At 42.6% G+C, this 24,225-nt stretch overlaps 1 long non-coding RNA gene across 1 annotated transcript in view; it reads left to right on the top strand.

Moving 5' to 3' along the window:
* The window catches only part of LOC149121357 (uncharacterized), a 38,545-nt gene that overhangs the window by 9,617 nt on the left and 4,703 nt on the right, over window positions 1–24,225 (top strand). The window lies entirely within an intron of this gene.

Raw genomic sequence — 24,225 nt, forward strand, 5'->3', positions numbered from 1 at the left:
ACCAGCCTATGTCACCAGAGCTCAGGCCTACAAGGACTAGCTCCAAGTCAGAACATAGCTCTCTGTGTGAGAAAATTCTCCACAGAGAGGCCTAACTTTAGTTCTGTTGGACTCTGAGTCACTCAGGCTCATGGCTGAATCAAAGGATGTGTTCTTTGGTGGAAAGAGTGACCATCTCCCCAATAAGATTCAGATTCTTGTTGTCAAGGCTATTTTGGTGGAAAGGCCCTGGTGATTGGTATGCACTAAGGGCCCCTGGAATTGGCAGTGAAGGGTCTCCAGGTGTCTTATGCTCCAAGCTTGCCAGTGAGGTGTAGAGGACCCAATGCCTCCTGGACAAATAGTCTATATACATTATGCATGTGTCTATGTTTGTCAGATTGTGTTCCCCAGTGTTTTGTGTATAGTTGTTTGTATTTGTACATTGTCTTGTTATGTGGATTTAAGATTCTTGGATTCCTTTTTTTTTGTTTCTCATTTTGGAGACATATATGTTTGCATGTATTTTTGAATGTCTACAGTTCTAGAAATATTGACAGTAGTAAATTTTTCCCATCTGCAATGTCATATCATCCCATACAGCTCCACAGTTAAAGGAACAATTGACTGTGTTTTGTAGACAAATATGAATATATACACAATTATGTATGCTTCCTCAGAGGTTTGTTCAATACGTATACACATTTACAGATGTGTCTATAATGTGGATTTGTCTAGTTTTAACTTTTGTTATGGACATGATGTGAGTTTCCACCTGTCATTGTTGAAGCAAGGAAAGGTTAATGAACAGGGGACTAGGGTTGACCCATGGTCCTGACTCCTGGTTTTGTCCATGGGCAATTTATATGTGCACACACCTCCAACAGTTTTGCCAAGTGTCTTGGCCTAGGATTGGTGGACCCTAAATTAGACACTCTACTTATACTTTCCACCAGGGCTTTCAGGCCAGACATCCAGCCTCTGACCTGGTGAGGAGTATATTTCATGTGAAGTATTGTCAGAAAGGGGTGGTAACCAGCCATGGATCCTAAGTGCCTTTCCAAAGGTGGGGGAGCATATAGCATGTGGACTCCAGGTGTTTCCAAGACAGTCAGTTAGCTGGCCCTGTAGTTCTCCTGGGCAGTCTTTCTAGGACATGCTGCTTGGACCAGAAGTGGCTTTCACCGAGTGTGTAGCCTTCAGGCCTGTGCCATGTGCTGAGCTCTGAGAAGTCCCCAAGGAACCCCATTTTGGTTGCCCTGTGTTAGGACCATCCGTCCAGCATTGTGCTCTCTGACCTGGTGCCTAGGTATACTACCTACAAGATAATCTCACCAGAATCACTGAATGAGTGAACAAATTGGGTTAGAGGCAAGCCTTCACCTACCCTTGTTGACCCCAAAGTCTTTGAGTACCATGAGTTTTTCAAACTGTGGGTATTCCTTCTAAAAATGAGTGGCCATGGTTTCTTAGGAAAGAGAGGCCAATTCTCCACTGATGTTGATGCACTGACATGCCCATGGTGATTGGTGACATCCTTGGTGAATGGAAATATCAGCAAAGGGTCATTCCGGGTGTTTCTGACCCCCATGCTTTCCAGAACAGAAGAGGAGAGCTCAATGGCCCCTATGTGAAGAGCATGAGTGTGTCTGTGTCTGATTTTGTATGAACTCCTTGAGGGCTGTGTATATTAGTTATGTATGTCCACCGTATTGTGAAAGTCATGTACCTGGGTATTATGGATTGGTTTCTATCGGGATTTATTTCTAGGATACATATGTTTTTATGTGTTTGTGGTGTACACATTTGTAAATTAAAGGTAGTCCTGACTTCCTCCTTCCTTTGAGAGGGAAACATCCTGGAAGGAAAGATAGTGCTTTACAAGTAAGAAACAACTTTATCTTTTTTCTCTTTTAAAAAAGGTTTATGTATTTGAAAGGCAGTGCTACAGAGAAGGAGAGGTAGAGGTAGAGGGTAGAGGGTAGAGGTAGATCTTTATCTGCTGTTTTATTCCCCAGGTTGCCGCAACAGCCAGGGCTGGGTCAGGTAGAATTCAGGAGCCAGGAGTTTCATCCAGGTCTCCCATGAGGGTGTAGGGGCCCAACCACTTGGGAGCAGGCAAAGTTGCATTAGAAGTGGAGCAGCCAGGACTTGAACCGGCACCCATATGGGATGCCAGCCCTATAGGTGGCAACAGTACCCACTACACCAGAGCGCAGCCCCACAACATTATTTTTCAAAGTATAGAGGTATTTATGAAGTTATATACATGCCTTTAAATATTCATTCAGTATTTTCACACATTTCCTTAAATACATCAAGGGAGGAATGTGTCCAAGAGGATTACTTTTGCTATGTATCCCTTGCAGGACTGAAATTCCCATTGATGAACCAGTAGTCATCCAGAAATCTTGTTGAAATGAGGTCCAGGGGCTCATGGCTGATCTAGAAACTCAGTCTGTCCCTATCTCCTGATCTTAGATTATGCATAGAAGTTCACATCCCTGTGCCCTCCAACAAGGGAGATAACCCACTCACCAACAGAAGGTCCTTTATTAGACCCATTCTTGTGCTTCTACCTCAGCCTCTGATGTGGGGATTTGTTGTCTCCCACATGTCCCTTTAGAATAGCCAATAAACCAGCCAAAGGTCCATAATATCCCTCCAAGCATATGTGAGGCTTAACATGAGTGATTTTCAGCTGTTTTCCAAGGAAGTTACTTCTCTGGACTGCTGCTCACTGTGTCTAAGACTGTAGCTCCTGTTCCATCCAGTTTTATCATCACTTCTGGACCTGATGCCTCAGAACTATCTGCATCATACGCAAGTGCATCAGGAGGCCAGCCCAGTGCCTCCACTGCATGCCATGCCTGTGTTTCTGAAGTCACAGTTATACACCATGTCATCCATGGATCTTGCCAACTGGTGCCTGGAATGTTTGGGGTCAGTTCACCCCTACATGCTTGCAGGGTAACAGAAGCTTGAAGAGCCTGTATGGTATCAATCTTGTCTTTTGCTATCAAGGGATGCCCATGTGTGTGTATATATGTGGGGAGGTGGGGTTAAGATGCAGCTCTGAGGGTTAATGTTTTGGCATCATAGGATATGTTGCCACCACCAACACTGGTATCTCATATGGCCACCAGTTTATGACCTGCTGCTCCACCTCTGATCCAGCACCTTGCTCATGCACCTGGGAAAGCAGTGGAAGATGGCCCAAGTGTCTGGCCCCCTACACCCATGTGGGAGGTCCAGATGAAGCTCCTGGCTTCTGTCTTTCCCAGTCCCAGTCCCAGCTATTGTGGCCATTTAGACAGTGAACCAGCAGTGAATGGGATCTCTCTCTTTCTCTCTCTTGTAACTCTGCCTTTCAAATAAATAAATAAATCTTGAAAATAATGATGCAACTGTGGGCCTGGCTCAACCATTCTACCATGGGGTATACATAGATAGTGAGCAGTAGAACATCCCCAGGCTACAGGAAGCCAGAAGATCATTCATGAACTCCTGGTATGTGAGTATATGATCAACATTGTATTGCCCAAGCCACCCAGTCTGTAGTCTCTCTCTCTCTCTCTCTCTCTCTCTCTCTCTGTGTGTGTGTGTGTGTATGTGTCTATGTTTGTACATCTTTAATTGATCAAGAATTGGATTCATGATATTTTATGCATGACAGGTTTTTATTCCGGCACATGAAATTTTTTACATCAGCACAGAAATTTCAAAGAATTCTTTTGTTTTGAGACTTTATTTCCAAGATAATGCATTTAAAGACAACAAAGGAGAAATCAATAAGGGTGATCCTGGGCAATTCTCTTTCAAACACAAGAGTTCATGGTAAGCCTGATGTATATGCTTGAATAATAATAATATAATATATATAATACATATAATACATATAATATATATAATATATATAATATATATGTATTATATATATATAATAATAAGAAAACTTATTTCTGCTGGAGTTGTGGGCCTAGGTGAATCTGAACTTATGTGTACCTGTTTAATAGTCTAAGGGATTCAAATGCGTAGCAATCACTACTTAACTAAAAAAAATTTGGTATCTGAAATCAAATTTTTCTGAAATAAGGTTGATGTTAAAGTAAAGTGGAAGTTTTTAGTTCTAAACTCAAATGACACAAATTTAAATAAGGAAAAAAACTCCTAAACTTGCTGATTCAAAGAAATCAAAAGAATCTAAAACTTAATGATCCCATGAATGAAATGGTGACCCATAAGAAAAGGCTAACTAGTCACACTGAGAAAATAATTCTGTAGACATGATTGAAAATAACTCCATAATCTCAGAGATACTAATACTGACCCTCCATATAAAGGGAATAAATTGAGATTCACAAAGTTCGGGGACATTTTCCCTTATATATCAGGCCTTTCTATAAAGTACAAATAATCAGGTTAAGTTGAAAGAGGGGTTTTCAGAGATCTGAGATGGACCCCATGATCCCTTCCAGAGGAAGGAACTGATGTGAGACAAAATGCCTAGAAAGTCATTACTGTAAGGACAGAGTGAAACAGCTAACCTGGCAGTGACTTTCTTCAGTGAAGACCAAACTAGATTCCTCTTGAGGCATTAATGGTGGTGGGATTCACTAGGGTGACTGCTCTCTGGTCATTTTAAGTTCTACATTTGCTAAAGGTGTTTTCTTATAATGGATTTTCTTTGACATAAAAGCATGTGAAAATCACTAGTACTGGGTGACAAGAATTTAATGTCAAATCTAGCAGAGGACTGGTGAGGAGGGATGTTTCTGAAGTTGTCTCCTCCTGTATGGTTCAAGTTTCCGATGGCTTGGGAAACTCCAGCTCCTCTGCGTCCCAGTACTCCACACCAAAATCATCCAAGGAGCTAAAAATGTCTGCAAAGATGACATGGGTGCAGGGATCAGTGGGAGGGACAAGGATGATGTAGGGGTAGGGACAACAGGATGGGTGTGCAGTACTCAAAAGCCCTTAGAGGTAACCCTAGGTCCTGATATGCACAGCAGTCAGGGCCATGTTGCACTGAGGCCCATTTGTTTGGGGTATGGATGTCCTATAATTACGAATTCCCATTGAGCATTCACCTGGGCATCCTTCAGGGGACTGGCCACTTTGGCAGTGAACCTGATGTACAGGAAAGGCTAGGTCTCTGGGCCACTGGGATTAAAAATCCAAGGCCCACTCCCCTGGGTCTTGTGAGGAGCAGGAGGTCTTATGACACAGAATGGGAGTCCTGACCCTGCCTTTTCAGTCCTTACCCCACAGGTCCAAGGCCTGTGACCTGCATGTTAATTATGGACAACTGCACAGAGCTCTTTGGTTTCCTTCCCTAATCTTGTGGAAGTTCTTTCTATCCTCCATGTAGAAGTCATCTTGGAGATTTTATTGGCAAAGAATTATTTTGTGGCATTAAAACCCAACCATTATTGCTTTGGTATATTTCAGCATGGAAAAAGTGATGGATGACATTTCTTTTGAAAGAGTTGTATATCCAGTGTGTATTTGTAATTGAAGTATAAAATCAGTGCAAATGAGCACACTGGGGACTTGTTGCCCTGCTCCTGCCACTCTTCAAAGTGAGCTTTGCCTTATTTGCTGACAATTAAGTTTGCCAGGAAGATAGAAGTCTTTATAACCACAAAAATAAAACAATCAGCATGTTAAAAAGCCTCTATCCTCAGCCTCTGAGAAAGGAGGCTGAGGGCCCCAAAAGGTCTGGACAAATCCCCACAGCTCTTGCATTCTGTGTGAGCTCTTATGTGATGTCAGGATGGGGTGGGTAGCCACAAAGATACAAAGGTGGGTATACTGGGCTCTCTTCCTGGTGTGAGAAGGCACTCAAAGTTTCCTCTTTCTGTCTTGCCTCTTCCTAATCATCCTGAGTTGGATGTGGTCAGGGGCAACCCCCTGTGTTTCCCCACACCAGTGAGGCTCCTTGTTGACTTCAGGATGGGCAGGTAGGGATGCATCTTGTAGAGGGAGATGTTCAACAACTATGGCAGCTCTTCCCATTAACAACACAACTAACAGCCCCCTCCAAAGTCATTTGCCTGCCAATCCTGCTAACACCTCCAGCCTTCCCTTCAGATGAAAGCAAAAGTCCTCCTAGCAGCTCTAGGAGCTTCCATGGAATGGGGATGTGCTCCATGGGACCACCTCAGGGTACATTCTTCACTAACCTGTGTGGATCCTGAAAATCCATTCATCTCCACTCTCCAGGTCAAGCTCGATGGCAGCCTCTCCACTTCTGGGCTCCATTTTGTTGTCATCCCTGAGGTGTCACAAAGAATGTGAAGCAATGGAATCTATGCCCTGATTTCCCTGACCCCTGTCTACCTGCTTCAGACTCACAGTTCCTGTGCTTCTTTGTCTAGTTCCTCCATGTCCTGAAGGCTTTGACTGTAGTTAACATCAAGGGAACATGTGGACAGCTGGAAGGAGACCAGAGTGAGTTTCCTGAAGCAGGCATTGCAGGAAAAGACCTGTCTGACTTGTCTTGGTAGACACTAAGGACAGATTCAGACTTCCCTGGAGTCATCCCTCCCACCAAGTTTGGGACCCAGCTTGCCTGTCCCCAGGCCAGTTCCCTGTGTGGGCCAGCCAGGTTGCTCAGCACCATTTCATAGGGCAGTCTGGGGTCAGGAGTGATGACAAGGCTGATCAAATGGGGGGGCTATAGAGAGATTGGATCAGCATCCACACTGCTATTATATCAATTGCCTGGATGACACCAGGTCCTTCAGGATGAGAATCATCAACTCTGTTGAGGAGGGAATGAGGGAGACAAAGGAATAGGAGCTTTTGAGCAAGAAAGCCAAAGAATCAGAAAGCGATGAATGTGGAAATCACTTACACCCAGATCGCTGCTCCCAAGAGAAAGTTCGGATGCTCCCTTGTAGCCTTCTGATTGCACAGGAGCAGGGAGTGATGAGGTTGCCAGAGAGAAGGAAAGGGAAGAGTTAGACTTGAGGTGAGGACTTGGACCCCTGCTGCTGGTTGGATGATGTAGGCCAACCTTCGGACCCTCTTGGAGCTCCGTCTCTACACCCCTGTTGCAGGGCTTGGGTGGCTTCACCTTTGTAATGAGAGGATCTCTGAACTTTGACCTCTTCTTTCAGCCCTCAGATTCCCATAAAAGTGGCTAGGAAGTGTCACCTTGTTCCTCCCTTAGGTAGCCATGGTCCCTGTGTCAACCTGTGTAACACATTGTTTTCCATCTTTCATGTTTCCCCAATTTTGTCTCATAATTATTGTCCATTCCCTTTGTTCTGGTCAACCTCCACCAATCATATTATTGTCTGTGATGGGAGCTTTGGAGCCCAAGATAATGATATACTGCCACCTGAGGCTGGCATTGTGGTACAGCAGTTTAAAGTGCCACCTGTGGTGACTGCCCCATAGGATCACTGATTGGTGTCCCTGGTTCTCCACTTCTGATCCAGTTCCCTGCTAATATGCCTTGGAAAGCAGTATAAGATGGCTCGTGCTTGGGACCCTGCCTGCTGTTTGGGAGACTCTGATGGAGTTTCAGAATCCTGGCTCAGCCTGGCCCAGCCTGGTCATTGAGGTCATGTAGGGACTGAAACATTGGATGGAAGATCTATTTTTGCCCCCCCCAGTCTGTAATTCTGCCTTTCAAATAAATAAATCTTTTAAAAATCTATTACCATGCACGGCAATATACCAAGACCACTGTTTATATGGGGAGTGAGTGCCATGGTCTCCTGTTGGGTCCTGGAAAGGTAACAAGCACCCACACCATATATCTGGGTTAACCTTGTGGAGTTTGGAAATATTTAATCATCAGTGCAATACTATGTTACCTGACCCATTTGAAAAGATGCCCCAATAAGGAGTGGAAATTTAATTTGTTCAAATTCTGGTAGTCTGCCAAGGAAGCAACAGAGACTCCATAGCAGGTGTATTCTTGGCCATATCAATAAATGGGACTTTCTAGAGTTTTCACTGAGCAGTAGATGGCCTGGGAAGTAGGACTCCTGGCATGCCTGAGGACATGGAATCTGCTGGGTATGACTAGAAGGTGAACAAGACAGCTTGGTGTGTTTGGAGCAGTGCATCTGAGGGGAAAAGTGACACACAGCCCTGGTGCCGAGAGACCATCCACTGAGACCAGTACATTCCAAGGGATGAGGTCAGCAGAACCATGAGGGCCAGTGTGTACTTCCAGTCCAGAATCCCCTAAGACACATCCACTGGGAAGCCTGTACAGCTATGCAGTATCTCCAGTAGCAACTGGATAACAGCCTGTCATAAAGCCTACTCCAGACTTGGGTGAGATGGAGAATCCAAGATGAACTCAGACTAATGCTTTGCCCTCACAATTCTAAGTTGCTGGGGCCTCCCCAGTCAACTCAGAGGAAGTATTCTTTAACTTGGCCAACCCTGGGAGTGAGAGACTGGGATTGTAAACTGGAAGTAGGCAGTGAGGATAGAGCACACAAGAATTGTTCTATCTACTGGCTGTACAGAGGGGGAGGGTCCACTACTCACTATCACCTGGCACTTGCTACAAGGATTGTGTGAGTACAGGTCAGTGTGTGTGAGAGATGGTGTCCCACTGTATTCCATGGCCTTCTGCCTTCTGCCAAGTGAGTTGAGGATGCAACAAAGAGCCCTTCCTCAGACACATCTTGGTCTTTCACCTGCCAACCTTGATAAGAAAGAAATTTCTGTTTCTAATTCATTAGAGAATCTTAGGTATTGTGTTGCAACCTAAAATGGACTAACATAATGGTCAACACACAACTCAAACATCTCTTGTACTCTATATGCAGGCAGTGCTATCCTATCACAATGCAGGGGATTTGATCTTTGCAATGGTAAAGCCAGGGATGGTCAGTATTAAGCAAGTGTGAACATTTAAATAGTCAAGCAAGAAATGATTGTTAAAAATTCAGCTTGCTCCAATCTCATGGGCATAAAATGTCTTCCTACTCCACAATTAATATAAAAATAACAAATCAGATGTCTACATACAATGTCTTTTTTTCCTCCTGAGTTAATATGTCCTCTTAGGAGTCCAAAGCAGCAGATAATCCAATCGTTCCCCTAATTTGACTCTCTGGGATTTGTGGGTATTGCTCCTACCTGAAGAGGCTTCATCCTCACTGTTGGAATCAGAAATGCTCTGCAAGACCCAATCTTAAGAGACACAAACACAGACAATAAATGTTTACAGATAGTCTTTCCTATTCCTCCCCTCAACCTGAGCACATCCTGGATTGTTCAACATGAACCTGCCCCTTCCTCTGTGCTCTCAGACCCTTCCTTGGCTCTGTGGACCTGACCTTCAGGCAGACATTGACCACAGCTTCCAGCCTTCCAGTGAGGGAGAGGAGCTGAAGGCACCACCTCTCAACATCTCACTTTCCCTAATACACTGAATGATGATACCTCCAGCCTGCATCTGAAAACCCCAAATCCCAGCCATGATGTGCATGCTCTGAGTTGTATGAGCTGGAGAATGGACCTGTCCCAGGCTAAGAGAGAGCATTCTGTGAGCAGCTGGAACAAATTGTGCAGGAAGAACACTTTTTTCAGTAGCTCATTCTGATTGCACCTGACTTGGGTCAGAGCCTGGACAGGTAATCGGCCTGTTGTATAGTCCAACAGTGTCTGCAAAGTGAGGAATAAAACTTTCCATCCCTGTGCTCCATCCCAGACCAGGGATATATTCCTCAGTCTGCCTATGGGTCCCTAGAAGGACAGCCAAGAGCCAGGCTGTGGATGGCAATGTCTGAAGAAGACAGACCAGCTCTGGCCAGGCTTCCTGTACACAAGATTAGAACACAGATGGACTTTGGCCCTGGGAACTCTAGGACTTTCCAGTGCTTCTAAATTACAGAGGAGCAGGAAGGGCACATAAACCCCATCATTGTGCTGAGCTTGCCCTGTGCTGGTGCCCATGCCCCTCCCCACCTGTCCTCTTACTGCAGTGTGCTGCAGCTCTGATAGCCCTGAGGTGGGATGGCCCCTCCAGATTCTATGCTTCTGCATGGATAATAATTGTGAGGTGATTTCCAAAATCCTGTTCCCTGTTCAGGCCCCAAAGGATCAGTCCTGGGATCCTCTCTTTATCTGGCCTGAACCTGAAATCCATCTCTGGTGAGTCATGCCCTGCCCTTCTGGGGAGAGAAATAGAGACATGCCTCCTATTATCTTACCCTCAGCAAGTTCTCTGTGTGTCTTTTCCATCATGAAATGAAGATGGAAGACACTGACATTGGAATGACCTCCTCTTACCAGGCCATTAAGAAGACATCTGGACAGTGCTCAAGCTAGCATCAAGGATGTGTCCTGCTCATTTTCACTCAGAATGGGGAAATCATCTTCCTTCTATTTTCCCAAGTGATGCTGCTGAACTGATTCTCCTGGTAATTAAATCATGGGATCCCTGCTGCCTGCCATGGCGTGAATGTCCTAGTATCTTCTTTCTGCCTCTAAGCTTGCCCTCTGCCAGGGACCAGCCAAAGCTGTGCTCTGCTCTTTCGCATAGAGCGCATGGGGAAGCTTCCTCCAATGCATCATAGACTCGCTGTTGGCCACAGTTTTTTTTTTTTCTTTTTAGCCCTCCCAGCAGTGTGACCCTTCAGAACCATGGGAGCACAGTGATCTAGAGATGAAAGATTATAAGTAAATATCGTTGGGGTAGATAATCTGTGAGTTACACTAGTAAATGTTTGTCAGAGAAGCAGTCTCAGTACTTTGTGGGAAACATCCTGACAGTTAGAGACCATCTAATTCTATGAAAATGCAATGCTGTTCCCCAGAAAGCATTCTCCCAAAGGAATCCCACAGTATCCTTTGTTTCCTTTTGTGTTCATATGGACCTCACACCACAACCTTGAATTCTTTCCTTGGAAATGCCTTCCAAAGAAATCTGGAACCAATTTCCACTGGGAGGCTCAGAAGGAATATTGTGGGGTCCTTCGGACCCAGGACTGAGTTGACATTTTCCCACCTTGCAGTGCACAGGCACCCAAGGGCCCTCCGAAAAGGAAGCCAAGAGTCCCCTTTGGCAGTCAAATCTTAACCCCAACTCATTTGTCTCTGAATTTTGCCACATTTCTTACATAACACACAGATACCATGGTTAGGCTAATGGATGACATCTTAGCAGCATGAATTGAAGGGCAACGTTAGGTCTCAGAATTCCTCCACATCTATCTGATGGCTCCTCTTTCCCATATTTCTACCAGAACTGTGGGTTGTACAGATAAATTCAGAGGATATCTTTCCCAGAGAAGACTCATGAACGGGGAAGTGTGAAAAGGGAAATATGCTGAGCAAGCTAGCAACACAAGGCAAGAGGCCTCCTGAGGAGTGAGATGTATTATTGCCTCATGGTGCTGCTGATATATTCCCTGTGCTTCTGAAACATTGTTTTGTCCTTATACAGCTAGGTGAAGATTGCTCTGGGTTTGCTGGGATGTTTTCCTAGATAAACTGATGTGAATGACCAAGATCTATTAGGCATATAAGGAACAGAACCCAGTGAAGTGTACAATTCCACTCTTGTTTATATACATGTTCCTGTAACCATACTGTAACCTATATGATTGCTTTTTTATTGAGATATTGATAGTGACTTCAGAGGAACATAACTAGGGTAATACACAGAAACTGCCAAAGTCATACACTCAGGATTATGTCACATGGATACCTACATAGAAAATTACCACTCCCATACACAAGCCAGTATCTTCCTGGGACACCAGTAAATGATCATTACCATTCATCAGGAAATTACCAGATTCCAGTCCTCTTTTATAGCAGGAATTGGGCATCAGGTGCCCTTCCACACTAAAGCCCCCAAGATAGTCCCATCTGTGCTATAATCAGGACTATTCATACTACAGTGAGTAAGCGATTCCAGAATACATACCACTTGCTGTTCTTATTGAGATCACCTGTAATTAGAAAACGGCACCATGAGGATCAGGTCAATCTGTTTGCCCTTTGCACATTTCTTTAATTCCCTTAGTAACATTGGGAAACCATGTATGAGAGAGTGGTCATATAGAGGGAATCCAAAGACATGAGCAGAGCAGTGATACTCATGCCAACAGACATGAGCTCTTCATGGGGGACGTGTCTCTCCAGTCTACTTTGTTTGGAAATTATAAATTTTTTTGAAGGATGAGTAAATCCTGCTGAGAGAAGCTTGCTATGATCTAGCCCTGGCAGTAATTTTTTTTCACTGTGTCCAGAGTCAGCTTTCTATTTGTGTAAACTCTCCCTTTCAGTTACGCTCACTGGGCACAGGGTATATCATGGACCCTCTCCAAATTCAGATTTTGCTCCTCTTTATATGATTGAGAAAGAAAGAAGCCAAGGAAGGAGGATTTCTATTTTAGTGGAAGGCAGGTAACCTTACTTCAGTATACTCTGGAGTTTCTTTATCCTTCGTGTCACCAGGAAGCTCCCCCCATGCATCCTCAAGGGGCACTAAAAAGACATACGGTGACTGTCAGTATATTGGTGCATCAGGGAGCATTGGTGGACATGGGCATGGGGTGATGGCTAAGGCAAAGGAAAAGAATGTGAAAGACATGAGAAACAGAGCCTTAAGCTTTTGAGCTCAAGGCAGCTTTATTCATTGAAACTATTTGGGGTAAATATCACCATGGTTGCTGTATTTCAGTAATAGTTCTAGGATGACTCCTGCCCATTGAAAAGCCAAGCTAAACTGCTACTGTTGATCTCCCAAGGACACTTCTACTCAGGGATCAACATCTGTTTATTTTATTTGAGTGTGTCATTCCTCTATGAGCTTCTGAACTTAATTAAAAGCAACCTTTAGTGGGAGAAGAACTCAATTGTAGGCAAAGCATCATGTTCATTTATTGCCAATCCCTAGGTATCAGCACAAGTCAATAAAGAAGATTTTCAAATGCGGAAATTCTACCATTTAAAAATGAGCACCAGTCATTATGTTGAAACTTTTCTTCTGACCTCACTGTTTTTATTACTATAATGGTATATAGTTATGGATTATAGCATAAGAATTCATTGTATGCAGACAGTGTGTGATGATCAAATCATGTTGACATTTTCCAGCTCTCTCTCTATGTATATGCATGCCATGGAATTGTAACCTACCCTTCAGACACTAGTGGGGCAAGGGTTGAATGAGCTCACTTACATAATGTGCAGAGGGTGATCAGGTTCTTTGTGTTTTTTTTTTGTTTTGTTTTTGTTTTTGTTTTTTAGAATTGAACCTTCAGTTGTGCATTTGGGAACACATTTTTCATGGAAATATGTACACATATACACATGCAAGCACTTTAAATGACATACACACTCACTCATTAAAAACTTCACCATACTGATGCACGGATACCCACTCCATCTGAATGACATAGACACTTCCAGGTCCTATCTTAGATTCCTGTAGCTATGGGCTAGTCTATCTGTTTCTTTCACCACACCCCCAATCTTATTAATCCACCAGGAAGCTGGAATCAGGTTGCATGTCCAGAAGAATACAGGCAGGAAGATCCCACTTTCTCATCGCTTCAGTTGTTGTTCAGCAACTGAGGCATTCTAGAATACTTACAATTTTCACTGGATCTTGAGTCCACCTGCAGTCAGAGAAAGGAAGTCACTATAAGAGCAGATACTGTTTGCACAGGTCTCTTCTGTTGCTGACTTTGGGAAACTTGATGGTATACCGTACATAAGGCAATTGCCCACAAATAAAGCATAGATGACAGTCGTGTGCAAGATGTGAGCTTTTCACAGAAAATAAGGCCCGATGCTGCCAGTTCCCTGCTCATGTACCTGGAAAGGCAGTGGAGGATGGCCCAAGTATTTGAATCCACACCAACCCGTGGGAGACCCAGATGGAGTTCCTGGCTCCCGGCTTCCACATGGTCCAGCCCTGGCTATTATAGCCATGTAGGAAGTTAACCAGAGGATTTAAGATCTTTCATTGTCTCTCTGTCTTTCTGCCTTTCAAATAAAGAATAATTCTTTAAAATAAATAAGTGAAAAATTTAACATATGCAAAACAGCTATTGTGGAAAATGCCCAATACCACATACCTTGTAACTGTTGCTGTCATTTAATGAAGACTCTCTTGAGTCATGTCTCACTTTATAATAGACATGCACTGGATGTTCCCCCAACAAATAAATTGTGGAAGGTATCTGCAATGTATGTGTTCAGATTTTTATATCTGAAAAAAAACATTGACTGGGCCCATTGCTTTGTCACAGTGAACTGAACTGCTGCCTGCACTGCCAACAGTCCATATTGAAGTGCCAGTTTGAGTCCTGGTGGCTGGGTTTCCAATATGATGCCATGTTATTGTGCCTGAGAAGGCAATGGAGAATGGCCCAAATACTTGGGTCCATATAACCCCTGTGGGAGGTCTGGATAGAGCACTGGACTCCTGACTTTGGGCTGGACCATCCTGCCCTTTGCAAGCATCTGGGGAGTGAACTACTAGATGGAAGATCTTTCACTCCCTTCCCTCTCTCAGTGTAACTCTGCCTTTCAAATAATAAGAATAGTGATTGTATACAAATGACATTCCTGACCAAAAACCATAGTCATACCTGGCCAAGAGATGTGGCCTCCTCATCTGCTCCATCTCTCCTTATCTCTTCCACCAGGTGCTCAGGGGCAGCTAAGAGAACCATAGGATAACTGTCAGGTGTTGTGGATGAGTTAGGCAGGGAGACTTGATTGCTGTGGACGTGGGACTAGGCTATGTGGGGGTGTTGGTGAGCAGTGAACAACGTCAAGAGTTCTGTACTGCACTAAGTAACAGAGCAAGAAAAAGACAAGCCAGCCCTGTACCCACAAGTAGCAGGAAGGGCACCTGATGTGGGCTGGGAACTGCACATGTGCCAATGCTGGGCCATCCACCTTAGTGAATGAAAAACCCAAGAAGAAGAGCAGAAAATAAATGAGAAGGGGAACTTTGGCTTTCTTACTACTAGCAACCAAATGATTATGAAGCAGTCAGTTTAGCAATAGGCGAATGTTATAGTGCACTGATTCCTTGATGATGTCTCATCATTGCTCCTGACCATTTTGTAGGCCATTGAAATCCCCACTTCTAGATGTGTTTCAAGATCATTTACCTCTATGAATCTACATAAGCAGTATTACATTTGCCATTATCCGTTCAGGTATTTTTAAATTGCTGTGGGCAAGTAGACATTTATTATTGTATATTATTTCAGTGGCATGAATTACTTGGCTGTGGTGTGTAAGCACAACACCTGTGTACCCCAACAGTTGTCATAATATCCAATCTAATCTCTGCATCTATAAAAGAAGAAATGTAACTCCCCCTCTTTCCATCCCCAACTAATCTGTACTTCCAGACCCTTTGAATTTGCCTATTGTATACATGTCATTGTAATGGAAACATGCAGTGTTTGTCTTTCTGTGTCCACCTTATTTCAGTAAGTGTCATGTGTTACCATGTCCATCCATGGTGTGGTATAAAGCTTTAATTCATTTTTACATATTATAATGATTCCACTGTGTTCATATACCACATTGTCATTACTCCTCCATTTGTTTGTAAATACTGGGAAATAATCCAGTTTTTTTTTTGTTTCTACTCTCTGCTCGCTGTGAACACTGAGGTACAGAGATACCTGCTTCATCTTCTGCTATCTACTTCTTAGTGATACACAATGGTGTTATAGAAAGGGAGAGACAAACCTCAAAAAGGCACAACTTAGATGTATCAAGCTGCCACCCTGAAATTTCTGTCTGCAGATGACAGATGCAGAGAAGCACAGCTGAAATCAGCATAGTTGAAGCAGGGGTCACTGGAACCTGTTGCTCACAGAAACACATAAATGGGAATGTGGATGGCTGAGTGCACCTACTTGAGAACAATTCCAGGGGGTTCCAATCTCACAGGGGTCACCACACTTCCATATGTTTGTGCTCCACAAGTCCACCAGATTCTCATGGTGAAGCTCAATTGAAAATCCCTTGTGGGCACAGGATAGCATGAAAATGCCCTTTTGGAAATACTCAGGTGGAAAAGTGACCATTGTGAAATATACCTAGGGTGTCCTTCATAACAAAGTCACATCCTCCAAAGGAAACCATCAGGACCTTACAAGACCCGTAAAGGGGGCATCCAGACAACTCTAATCCCTGCTAGTTTTACTAAAATAAATAGGGAGAATAGGAGAGATAAAAGTTCAAGGATTCAGGTTGACTTAAAAATGAGTTGAAGCATATGTTGATACAAACTTTTCCTTCTCCCATTCTTCACCTCCAGTTCAACAGGGTCTCCACAAATAACAGTGAATTAAAATGGAGATAGTGATGAGTCAGGTTATAATTAGGAGTATAAATGAAAATATAGAGGCCATTGGAAAAGTAACAGAACAAGAGAAATGGAGGACACAGACACCTCAGACTGCTAGAACCATGAGAACCAACCTTAGTGTAAACTTGGGAGTTGAGTCAATAATAACACACCATTGGCCCAACTAACCAAAAAAAGGAGAGAGAAGATGCAACTCAATAAAATTAGAGATGAAAAGGGGAATGTAACAACAGACACCACAGAAATAAAAAGATTCATCAGAAATTACTATAAAGTGTTGTATGCCAACAAACTGGGAAATTATCAGAAATGTATAGATTCCTGGACACATACAACCTACCTAAATTGAACTATGAAGACATAAAAACTAAACAGACACATAACCAAGTCAGAGATGGAATCAGTAATAAAGGACCTCCCAACAAAGAAAAGCCTGTGACTGGATGGATTCACTGTTGAATTCTACCAGACATTTAAAGAAGAACTAACTACAATTCTTCTCAAACTATTCAAAACAATTGAAAGAGAGGGAATCCTACCAAATTGTTTCTATGAAGCCAGCATCAACTTAATTCCTAAACCTGAAAAAGATGCAGCTGAGAAAGAGAATTACAGACTAATTTCACTGAGGAACATAGATGTAAATTTCCTCAATAAAATTCTGGCCAATAGAATTCAACAACACATCAGAAAGATCATCCACACAGACCAACTGGGATTTATCACTGGCATGCAGGGATGGTTCAACATTAGCAAAACAATCAATGTGATACACCACATTAACAGACTGCAGAAGAAAAACCATCTCTGCATCTCAATAGATGCAGAGAAAGTATTTGATAAAATATAACATCCTCTCATGATGAAAACTCTAAGCAAACTGGGTATAGAAGAACATTCCTTAACACAATCAAGGCAATTTATGAAAAACCCATGGCCAGCATTATATTGAATGGGAAAAAGTTGGAAGCATTTCTACTGAGATCTGGTACCTGACAGGGATGCCCACTCTCACCATTGCTATTCAATATAGTACTGGAAGTTTTGGCCAGAGCCATTAGCCAAGAAAAAAAATTAAAGGGATACAAATTGGGAAGGAAGAACTCAAACTGTACCTCTTTGCAGATGGTATGATTCTTTATTTAGGGGATCCAAAAAACTCCACTAAGAGACTATTGGAACTCATAGAAGAGTTTGGCAAAGCAGCTGGATATAAAATCAATGCACAAAAATCAACAGCCTTTGTATACACAGACAATGCCATGGCTGAGGAAGAACTTCTAAGATCACTCCCATTCACAATAGCTACAAAAAATCAAATTCCTTGGAATAAACTTAGCCAAGGATATCAAGATCTCTACGATAATAATTACAAAGCTTTAAAGAAAGATATAGAAGAGGATACCAAAAAATGGAAAAATCTTCCATGTTCATGGATTGGAAGAATCAACATCTAAATGTCCATTCTCCCCAAAGCATAATTTATGAATCATAAATTCAATGTGATACCAATCAAAATACCAAAGACATTCTTCTCAGATCTGGAAAAATGAGGTTAAAATTCATATGGAGGCACTGGGATAGCTAAAGTGATCTTGGACAACAAAAGCAGAGCAGGAGGCATCACAATACCAGATTTCAAGACATACTACAGGGCAGTTATAATCAAAACAGCATGGTACTGGTACAAAAACAGATGGAGAAACCAATGGAACAGGATAGAAACACCAGAAATCAATCCAAACATCTACAACCAACTTATATTTTATCAAGGATCTAAAACCAATTCCTGGAGCAAGGACAGTCTGTTCAACAAATGGTGCTGGGAAACCTGGTTTTCCACATGCAGAAGTATGAAGCAAGACCCCCTACCTTACACCTTACATAAAAATCCTCTCAACATGGATTAAAGATCTAAATCTATGACCCAACACCATCAATTTTTTAGAGAACATTGAAGAAACCCTGCAAGATATAGGGTAGGTGAAGACTTCTTGGAAAGCCCCCAGAGGCACAGGCAGTCAAAGCCAAAATTAACATTTGGGATTGCATCAAATTGAGACGTTTCTGTACTGCAAAAGAAACAGGAAAGTGAAGAGGCAACCAATAGAATGGGAAAAAATATTTGCAAATTATGGAACTGATAAAGGGTTAATAATCAGAATCAACAAAGAGATCAAGAAACTCCACAACAACAAAGCAAACAACCCACTTAAGAGATGGGCTAAGGACCTAAATAGACATTTTTTTTTGACAGGCAGAGTGGACAGTGAGAGAGAGAGAGAGAAAGAGAGAGAAAGGTCTTCCTTTGCCGTTGGTTCACCCTCCAATGGCTGCCGCGGCCGGTGCGCTGTGGCTGGGGCACCACGCTGATCTGATGGCAGGAGCCAGGTACTTATCCTGGTCTCGCATGGGGTGCAGGGCCCAAGCACCTGGGCCATCCTCCACTGCACTCCCTGGCCACAGCAGAGAGCTGGCCTGGAAGAGGGGCAACCGGGACAGAATCCGGTGCCCCGACCGGGACTAGAACCCCGTGTGCCGGCACCGCAGGTGGAGGATTAGCCTAGAGAGCCGCGGCGCCGGCCCCTAAATAGACATTTTTAAAAAGAGGAAATCCAAACAGCCAACAGACACATGAAAAAATGTTCAGGATCACTAGCCATCAGGGAAATGCAAATCAACACCACAATGAAGTTTCACCTCATTCTGGTTAGAATGGCTTACATACAGAAATCAACTAACAACAGATGCTGGTGAAGATGTGGGAAAAAAGGCACACTTATCTACTGTTGGTGGGAATGCAAACTGGTAAAGCTACTATGGAAGAGAGTTTGCAGGTTCCTCAGAAACCTGAATATAGCCCTACCACATGATCCAGCCATACCACTCCTTGGAATTTACCCAAAGGAAATTAAATTGGCAAATAAAAGAGCTATCTGCCCCAAGTGTTTATTGCAGCTCAATTCACAATAGCTAAGACATGGAATCAATCTAAATGTCCATCAACAGAAGACTGGATAAAAAATTATGGGATATGTACTCTATAGAATACTACACAGCAGTAAAAAAATGAAATGTTGTCATTAGCAACAAAATGGAGGAATCTGGAAAACATGCTGAGTGAAATTAGCCACTACCAAAGGGACAAATTTCATTTATTCTCCCTGATCTGTGACAGCTAACTTGGCACCTGAAATGAAACCTGTAGAAGTGAAGTGGACACTATGAGAAACAGTGACTTGATCAGCCCTTTTTTTGTCCTGACTCTTGAAGAACAGCTTAGTATTTTATTTTTAGTATTTTCTTGTTCTACTTAATACCATTGGTTGAACTTTTTAATTAACACGCAATTATTCTTAGGTGTTTAAATTTAACTGAAAATTAATCCCTGTCAAAATAAGAGTGGGAATAAGAGAGGGAGGAAATGTACAGTTCAGCACACACTCACTCAGTCTTACCCCTAATGGTAGAGCTAGCAAGTTGCCATGGGGCTCCAAATACCATTATTTTGGCATGTACCAATTCCATTTTATTAGTAAAGTGATCAATTAAGTTTATAACTGATCATAAAGATAGTATTAAGTGTCAAATGGACCACATAAAGAAGATCGAGTGCTAATAATAATTGATAGACTTAAAAAGGAGAGAATGACCCAACATGGGAAGCAAGATGCACAGCAGACTCATAGAATGGCAGTTGTCCTAAACAGCTCTCTGGACTCAGAATCAACCCTTATGGCATTCGAATCTGGCTAAAAAGCCCATGAGAGTATTTCAGGTAAGGAAAGCCAAGACACTGTGGCAAAAAAAAATTACCTAAATGAAAGATCTCTGTGAGATCCCAGCAGAAAGAATGGGCCATCAAAGAGGAGGTACCTTTCTCTGAAGGGAGGAGAGAATTTCCACTTTGATTATGGCCTTGTCTAAATAAGGTTGGAGAATGTGAATTAAAGAGGCTTCCATAGCCTTGGCTGCTCATGACAAGAGCCTCGGGTGATTACTGACATCATAAATATTAGTGTCAATTGCTAATAACAGGAGTCACTGTGCACTTACTCCCTACATAGGATTTCTGTCCTTAATGTGTTGTATTATGAAAATTAATGGCAAAACTAGTCTTCAAAAAGTACTTCATACTTTGTGTGTCTGTGTGGGTTGAAATCTTTACTTAGTATATACTAAGTTGATCTGCTGTATATAAAGATAATTAAAAATGAATCTTAATGAAGAATGGGATGGGAGAAGTAGTAGGAGATGGGATGGTTTGTGGGTAGGAGGGTTCTTATGGGGGGAAAACCACTATAATCCAAAAGTGGTACTTTCAAACTTATATTTATTAAATAAAAGTTTTCATTAAAAAGTAATATTTCTTTATTGGTTCAGTCTCCATTAAAAATGTACCTTACTAATGGAACTGTCATAAGAAAAAGGAAAGTGGGAGTCAAGTGTGAAAACTTTCTGTTCAGGTTTCATACTTTATCAGCAGTTAATATTATGACTTAATATTAGTATGAAATCTGGTGGCATTCTCAGTGAAGTGTCCATTTCAAACCATGTTGCACAATCAGGCAAACATGTGAACAGTTGACTGAGATGTTACTACTAACAGTGACCCCAAGTTTAGTGTTAACATGTCTTTCCACTGTAGTGGTCACCATGCTGATTGTGTTGACCAATTTTAATTTTGCAAACATGGAATGAAAGACAGATAGCATAGCTTTTAAGAGTTTTGTCTTAACTATGAGACCCTGAATAAAGTGGAATCCTGATTGTTGAATGAGCTTACTGATTGAATTTGCACAGTACCTTCAACTGACTCCATTGTTGGAGGTATAGTGTTTTTTGGCAAGACACGGATTTTTCTGACCTTCTGTATGGAATGGGCAGTCGATGTTCTTGACCTTCGACTTCCTTTTCATCTAAAACACTTTAGACAAGATCCTGGAACAGTTTGACAATACAGACAGCTGTTGACATCCCAATGGTGGGAGACCACAGAGAGGTGTTTAATCATTGCATTTTCTAATTTTCATCCCAGTTTTCACATTCAATCATGCAGAACCATCTTCTAAATCACAGTTGGATGTTAAGCAGATCTTGCACTTTGATGAACATTTCCTACCCATCAGTTTGATAGTGTAGCTAAATACCTTTGTTGAGATGAGAGAACAGGGACCTGTGCTTGACAGTTCAAATCTTAGAGAGAAGCTGCTTGTACCTGAAAAGTTACAGAGTCCTCCCATCCCCCACTCCACCCCACAACCAGCATGTGTCTAAGTTCCCTGTTTTGAGATGTGGAAATATTTATATGGCCCATGTTGTGTTTGAGCTCAAGTGATTAAGAACAAATGAATCTACATCAAGCCTGATTGTCTGAAATTCTTCAATCTTCAAATGCCTGGAAGCACAAGCTGACCACCTGGTAGTGATTGAATGCAGGGAGGATAACTGACCACAGAGGAGGAGAGGATAGAAATTACTCTCCTTCCTTTTGATGTGTAGGAAGCTTTACAGCTCATGGACAATCTTGGTCATTCCTATGTTCCCCACATAGCCCCAAGCTATGGGCAGATCAGAGCCTATTTCATGTGATTTACTGTGAAGCAAATTGAAAATTATGCAATGTCTGTGAGTTGTCCACATTCATAACACTGACAAGTTATGGATCTGGGACAATCTCATCATTGGTTCCCTAAAGGATAGAGGACCATGAATATCTCCACTAGAACCCTGGACTAAGAACTCTAAGTGGCTTTCTGACATCTTCCAGGGCAGGATTTCTTCAGGAATAGTCTTGTTCGGGGCAAAGTCCTGGAGACAAGAGAAATCATGACTCAGATGCCTTCCTGACTTAAAATAGGTTTCTATTTTAAGTTTCTAACAGGTTTCTATTCTTGACTTAAAATATGACGCTTTCCTCCAGGACATCCTCTCTGTGGGTCTGGAGAAACCCAAACTTATGCCAATCATGGCCCAGCATCTTCACACTATTACTGGCTCAGCCTTCTCCATGGCCAGATGTCCCCACAGGGCCAGTGGTATGTTTGGTTTTAAAGCTGGGTCAAAACACAGGACATCCCAGAGCAACTGCCATGTGAGGGTGAGCCAAGCATTGACTTCTCTGCCATGGCCAATGCTGCATGAACACTGAACAGAAATTCACCCAAAATGGGGCCATTCCATTGTTGTGGTACTGGGGGATGGGGAATTTGGGATCAGATTGTTGCAGGGAATTCATGTGGCTCTCTCGGTACTGAACTGGTTAATACTGGGGATGTTCATTAGAACATAAGGCTGACCCCTCTTCCTGTGTCTCTTCTGTGTGACTCTGCTTGCTCTTCTAATTTTCCATGATGATAGGACACAATATGGACATTTGATACGGGTATCTGATCTTTGAAACCTGGACTTGAGAATATTGAGCTTATGGGTCTTCTTTCTTTATAGTTTACCCTGTCTCATGTGTATTTTTTAATGTCACAAAAAACCTAGTACTTACACTTCATAGAAAGTGGCTGAGCAGTCTAAAATCACTTTCTGATAAAAAGACAGTGTCTGTACCAACTCTGTGTGCCCACCTTCATGCCAATGACTTCCCTCACCAAAACCCAGTCCCTAGGAACTCTTCACCTCTCCCTAGACCCTGCAGGGACAGCATACACAGTTCCCTCTCCCACTGGTGAGGCTCATTCATCGTCATACTTGCCCCATACAACCTGTGATTCTGCCTGAGGACCCTCAGGCAGACCCTCTTCTCTCTGTCTTCAGATGTCTGTCCCAGTAAGCAACAGCACTGTCCCTCCTTCCTGTTTTCCTGACAACACCCAAACAACAGGTTTCATGTGCTTATTCACCCCATGGAAACCCTCCCTGAAATCCCAATCTCTTTCCAATGTGACAAAAATTATTTGGATTCAAACTGTTCTTACAGTCTTGGTCTCAGATAGTGAACTCTACAGACAGAAGAAATTGGCTTCAAAGTTCCTTTTTGTGTGATGTCTTATGTGTTTGGTCTTAATTTTACCTGACCTGATGACAGTAGTGTGAGTTTCTTTCATTCATTTTCTGAATAAGTTGTGAACAAACTTGGCATTAGGAATAATGTATTTTTCAAAATTTAGGAAATATTTTGAAGCAACAAACTTAATAGCAGCATCAAAAGTAGAAATTGAGTAATACAGATGACAAATGCATTTAGAAATCTGTAGACAGCCTGGAATGGGGGAAATGAAAGTCCATGAGGAAAGTGTATTAAGCAGAAGTGGCGCATTGGAAGAAACATCATTGTGAAAGTCAGTGTGAACCTACCTGCTGGACAGCAGTTGAGATTTCCCATCTTGGACCGCTCTGGATATGACCATATGCACGTTACCACTGCACTCAAGTTTGAACCTTTCAGCTCAAGAGAGTGACAGTTGGAATGGCAGGATGATGTCATTCACCATGTTACCATGGTGACAGGACACCATGGAATTTTCAAAGTGAGCCATACCAGTCTTTAGGTGATGCTGTGCTGCTGTCTACATAAATATTTTTGTGTCCAAGCATATTATTTTGGAGTCCAAGTTTGGTTTCCTAAACTGACTCCAAGACACACTTATCATTCTCTTCCTGTGAAGGAAGTTGAGTGACTTAAAGGACCTATTTCCATTAGAGTTGATGGTTAACAGTTTTAATGTGAGGCACATGTACTGAATCATGTCATCTGCAAACATGGCTATTTTGATTTTCTCTTTTTTTTTTTTTTTTTTTTTTTTGACAGGCAGAGTGGACAGTGAGAGAGAGAGACAGAGAGAAAGGTCTTCCTTTGCCGTTGGTTCACCCTCCAATGGCCGCCGCTGCAGCCGGCGCACCGCGCTGATCCTGGCAGGAGCCAGGAGACAGGTGCTTTTCCTGGTCTCCCATGGGGT

The sequence above is a fragment of the Oryctolagus cuniculus genome, chromosome 17 (genome assembly GCF_051225735.1).
Source record: "Oryctolagus cuniculus isolate XC-2025 breed Fujian yellow rabbit chromosome 17, ASM5122573v1, whole genome shotgun sequence".
Taxonomy (NCBI): domain Eukaryota; kingdom Metazoa; phylum Chordata; class Mammalia; order Lagomorpha; family Leporidae; genus Oryctolagus; species Oryctolagus cuniculus.